At 39.8% G+C, this 5,722-nt stretch overlaps 1 long non-coding RNA gene across 1 annotated transcript; it reads left to right on the top strand.

Annotated features, from left to right (window-relative positions):
• The first annotated feature begins 569 nt into the window (after window positions 1-569).
• Window positions 570-4,002, top strand: LOC125250903. The gene is made up of 3 exons (XR_007180893.1): window positions 570-635; window positions 804-886; window positions 3,921-4,002. It is a non-coding gene; the product is annotated as an uncharacterized LOC125250903 (long non-coding RNA).
• Window positions 4,003-5,722: the final 1,720 nt, after the last annotated feature.

Below are 5,722 nucleotides of genomic sequence, written 5' to 3' on the forward strand. Positions count from 1 at the left end.
GTTAGAGAACATTTTCAACTCAGCCTCGTTAAAAAGTGCTTATTTTAAAATATGACAATCTACAGGGTGTTTACAGGAGACGAGAGGCGCTGATTGGGCCATGGTAGATCGACGCGTAAATCCACCAATCACAGCGTGCTTTTCTTGTGACGTAGGGACATTTGAAATTGACGAACAGCGCGAATGGTAGTTGAAGAAATTGGCGCAAAATGTCCCTGGTCTGATTGTCTTTTTGACGGAAAAAGCGAGTACGGACTCGTTCACAAACAGAGTCGCGGCAGATACAGAGTTGTGATGGAGGATGTTTTACCCGCTGGGACAGTTTGTGGCCCGAACAACAGAACTGTCTCCTGGTCAACTCTGGTCAACTGGCTCCTGGAACTCTGCCTTCAACAATAAATACTGAAATGTAAGTTTTAAATGTCTTTTTCAGTTTACATCTTTTGTTTATCCTTTACGTATACACTAAAATCCGTTAGATCTTTCTTAGAATGACATGACAATTACATTAATTGTGGGTGTACACTGCTTTAGAATAACAGCTAACTTTTTTATTTGTTTTCATTCAGAATCCAGACGGCCTACTTAAATATGGACACTGATGATGCAACAAAAAGTCTTCATTTACAACAAAGGTACTTTAATCTGTAGTTATGCAATATTGTGTTCTATATGCATACGGATACTGTACATTTGCTACTTAAAAGTATTAATCTGATTATTTCTTTTGAACTTAAATAATAATATTTAAGTAATTCATAAAGATATGTTGAAATGGGAAAGATATGTTTTAATTTTTTTAGGTACTTTGGGGCTGACAGACAGCCATTGTGAAGGACACAATCTGGAAAAAAAATTACCTGCAGAAGTGAATGGGAGGATATGGGTAAGTGGTTTTGTAAGTTTTGTTGTAAATCTTAATAGAATGTCCTTTAGGAAAAGTTTGAGTAATTATTTACTAATATTTGAACAAAATTAGTAAATGTTGGTTTAAGAAATGCAACATATTGTTAACCTATTTGAACATTATTATTATTATTATTAATTTTTTCCTCCAAGACTAAATTTTTTAACCCTTAAAGGATTAGTTCACTTTCAAATTAAAATTAGCCCAAGCTTAAAGGCCTTTGCACACTGAGTCCAAAATTCGCCTGCGAAACTTTCACGTTAAAAAATAAATTTGACCTCATGTTATGTCAATTGCGTTTACACACTGTCTCCGAAACTTTAGTCCGTCAAAAAATATTCAGATCAGGTTCGATTTTCTGCGTTTTTCGCATCCGTGGCACGCATTTTGAGAGACGTTTTGACAATTCAGAGCCACCGTACGCGAACTCAAAAATCCAGAATGCCATCTGACAAGTTGATCCACGTCTTCTACAGCACAAAACAGCAGCACTTAAAGGTGCTCTAAGCGATTTGACGCGTTTTTAGGCCCAATTTTTTTTTTGTCACATACCGCAAACATCTCCTCACTATGCACTAGCTGCCTGTCCCCTGAACACACTGTAAAAAAACGCGGTCTCTGTAGTCGCCACAAGCTCCGAAAACTGCAATAAAAACAAACTGGTGCAGCCTGGACCACTTAGCATAATAAACATGCTCCAGCCAATAACCGACAAGCAGCTGTTTTGTTTGACAACACTTCGAACGTCAACAGGAAGTTACTCCGCTCAGAATCGCTTAGAGCGCCTTTAATGACAAACAGCGTGCGGAATACAAAGATACAGGTTGTGCCAGTAGTAAAGCATCAAACTGAACATCCTGAAGTAAACTTTGAAATGCTCGGGATAATCCCACAGCTCCTTGATGAGGTGGAACTCTCCTTTCTCTCTATGCAATCTCGGAATTGAATGGACCCAATATTTCCTCTTTCTTTTTCTCTTTTTAAGAAGAGAGGAGACAACTAAATCGTGCTCACAGCTTGAAGGCTTCATTTTGTATTGTTTTTCTTTTTCTTTTTTTTTTTTTCCGCAACGCATTAATTTTTACGCATCGGACTCAGTGCATGGTCTCTGTGCGTGACGATTTTTTAGGATTACGAATACGAAAAAACGCATGCAAAAATTTCGGACTCAGTGTGCAAAGGCCTTTACTCCTAGGTGTATATGACTTTCTTGCTTCTAACGAAGACAATCAGAGAAATATTAATCAATATCCTGACTCCTCTGAGCTTTATAATGGCAGTGAACAGGGTTCACGATTATGAGCTGAAGAAAGTGTATCCATCCACATCTATCCATCATAAACATACTCCACACGGCTCCAGGGGGTTAATTAAGGCCTTCTGAAGTGTGAAGCAATGCATTTGTGTAAGAAAAATATCCATATTTAACAAGTTATGAAGTAAAATATCTAGTGGTCTGGCCAAAGCTAGATATTTTACTTCATATACACCTAGGATGGCTTGGTTGAATAAAGCTTGGGGTCATTTTCAAGCACCAAACACAGACCTTAAGACTGTTCTGAATTTCAGTGCTATCATTTGTAACTGATCAGACTTAACAGTTTTCATATACAGTGTTATGCGTAAGTTGGGCAACCGTTTGCAGAATCTGTGAAAATGTGAATAATTTAAACAGAATAGGAGAGATCATACAAATTGCATGCTATTTTTTATTTAGTACTGTCCTGAGTAAGATATTTTACACAAAAGATGTTTACATATAGTCCACAAGAAAATAAATAGCTGAATTTATGAAAATAACCCTGTTCAAAATTTTGGGAACCTTTTGTTCTTAATACTGTGACTCGTTACCCGGATGTTTTTTTTTTTTTTTTTTTTTTGTGATGATTGTTCATGAGTCCCTTGTTTTTCCTTAACAGTTAAAACTGCCCAATATTCCCAGACCCCTGACTCTTAATACGTCGTGTTTCCTTCTGGAGCATCAGTGAATGTTCGAAACTTTTTTAATAGTTGAGTGCCTTAGTTGTTCTCAGTGTGAAAAGATGAATCTCAAAATCATTCAGTCACTGCTGGAAAGGGTTCAAATATGCAGAAGATGCTTGAAAACTGAAGAATCTGCAGGAGCTGGAGGATTTTTCTGAAGAACAGAGCTCAGTTTAACTGCTCAGAACAAACAAGAGACTCATGAACAACCATCACAAAACAAACAAACGGTTGTGGATCATCCAGGTAGTGACACAGTATTGAGAACTTGCAGTTGCAACTTTTTATCTCACAATTCTGAGAAAAGTCAGCCAAAAAAAAAGCAATTACGAGAAAAAAAACATTGCACAATGACATTGACATTGTAACTCCCAATTGCGAGAAAATGTCAGCAGTTTATATTTTTTCTTATTCCATGGTGGAAACAAGCGTCCATGCGCACATACTGTAGCTCATATATAATGTGCAGATTGCAAACGGAAACCTCCAGGAGCACAGAAAATTGTCAACTGTCCTATAACTTATCAATAACAAAACAGCATAGAAACTGAAAGTTATGGCATATATTTTTCTTTCTGCTTTTAAAGTAACTAAAACCTACAACTTCACTATTATGAAAGAGATGCTACACTGGTAGGATTAATTCACACACACAGTTGCTCTCGCTGATGCATTCAAATACAGTGCTACTTTATCTGTATCTAAATGAAAAGAAAAGCAGAAATCTGTAAGAGATGTAACGATCCATAGACAAAATAACTGATGAAAACTAGCTATGTCGTAGCAATAGAATTGTTTGCACCGTTTTGCTGCAACTCGAGTTCGAGTCTCGGTTCGAGGTTCATGCTTTTCAAGTCAACATCAAAGTTTGTAGTTGTGTTATTAACAGAATGGATTAAGTAGATGTGTTTTAAATAGCAAACAGAGTAGATACTTAAAGTATTATATCTATTGAATATCAATATTGTTTGTGGTCTTAAAATGTAATATGTATTTTGTGTTTACACTGTTGTATGCTCCTCTGTTATAGGCTCTGAGGAAAAACTCTACACACAGACGCTCTACACACATAGACGGCTCAAGGCTGCTAACTGGCAGAGCAGCTGGAAAACATTTACATTTACATTTATTCATTTGGCAGACGCTTTTATCCAAAGCGACTTACAAGTGAGGAATACAACAAGCGAGTCGTCATGACGAGGCAAATAGACAAGAAGTGCTCATAATACAAGTTATAGGCAGTGCTCAGATTATCCTAAGATACAATAGAGAGGGATTAGAGGAAGTGAAAGGATAGGAATAAGAAGGGTTTTTTTTTTTTTTTTTTTTTTTTAAGATGAGGTTAAGTGCTCACGAAAGAGATGGGTTTTCAGCTGTCTTTTGAATATTGCCAGGGATGAAGATGGAGGCAGGAAGATCGTTCCACCAGCAAGGAACAGTGAACGAGAACGTTCTGGAAAGTGATTTTGTGCCTCTCTGTGATGGTACCACAAGCCTTCGCTCCTTTAATGAGCGCAGGTTTCTGGTAGGAGTGTAGACTCGTAAGAGTGAGTGGAAGTAGGAGGGTGCTGAGCCTGTGGCAGATCTGTAAGCAAGCATCAATGCCTTGAATTTGATGCGAGCAGCAAGTGGTAGCCAGTGAAGAGAGATGAAGAGAGGCGTGACGTGGGCTCTTTTGGGCTCGTTGAAGACGAGACGTGCTGCTGCGTTCTGAATCATTTGTAGAGGCTTGATTGTGCATGATGGCAGTCCAGCCAGAAGAGCATTGCAGTAATCAAGCCTAGAAATGACCAGGGCCTGGACCAGAAGTTGTGTTGCATGTTCTGTTAGAAAGGGCCTGATTTTCCTGATGTTGTATAGTGCAAATCTGCATGACCGAGCTGTCTTTGCAATGTGGTCTTTGAAGGACAGTTGGTCATCAAGGATTACTCCAAGATTTCTGGCCGAATTTGACGGGGTAATTGAGGATGTACCTAGCTGGATGCTGAAATCGTGATTTAGAGTCGGATTGGCAGGGAAGACGAGAAGCTCAGTCTTAGCCAGGTTGAGCTGTAGATGATGTTCTTTCATCCATGCCGAGATGCCCGCCAGACAGCTTGAGATTCGTGCAGCTACTGTGGGATCATCTGGTTGGAATGAAAGGAAGAGTTGTGTGTCATCAGCATAGCAATGGTAGGAGAAACCATGTGCCTGAATGATGGGACCAAGTGATGTAGTGTAAATGGAGAAGAGGAGGGGTCCAAGAACTGAACCCTGAGGAACACCCGTGGTCAGTTGATGAGCTTTGGATACCTCCCCTCTCCAGGCAACCCTGAAAGACCTTCCTGTGAGATAGGATTCAAACCAGAGAAGTGGAGTACCTGTGATGCCTAGTGATGAGAGGGTGGACAGGAGGATCTGATGATTCACCGTGTCAAAGGCAGCAGATAGATCGAGCAGAATGAGAACTGATGATTTGGAATCAGCCTTTGCAATCCGCAGGGATTCAGTGACCGACAGCAGTGCAGTCTCAGTCGAGTGGCCACTCTTGAAACCGGACTGATTGACATCCAATTGGTTGCTCTGTGAGAGGAAAGATGACACCTGGTTGAAAACAACTCGTTCAAGTATTTTTCCTATGAATGGTAGGAGATAAACAGGTCTGTAGCTGTCTACAAGAGACGTGTTTAATGTGGGTTTCTTAAGCAGTGGGGTTACTCGAGCCTGCTTGAATGTGTTAGGGAAGGTGCCAGTGTGGAGAGATGTGTTGATGATGTGTGTCAGTGCTGGTAAAAGTGTGGGAGCGATGGCTTGTAGAAGGTGTGTGGGGATGGGATCTAGAGGGCAGGTGGT

The sequence above is a fragment of the Megalobrama amblycephala genome, linkage group LG17 (assembly GCF_018812025.1).
Source record: "Megalobrama amblycephala isolate DHTTF-2021 linkage group LG17, ASM1881202v1, whole genome shotgun sequence".
Classification (NCBI taxonomy): Eukaryota; Metazoa; Chordata; class Actinopteri; order Cypriniformes; family Xenocyprididae; genus Megalobrama; species Megalobrama amblycephala.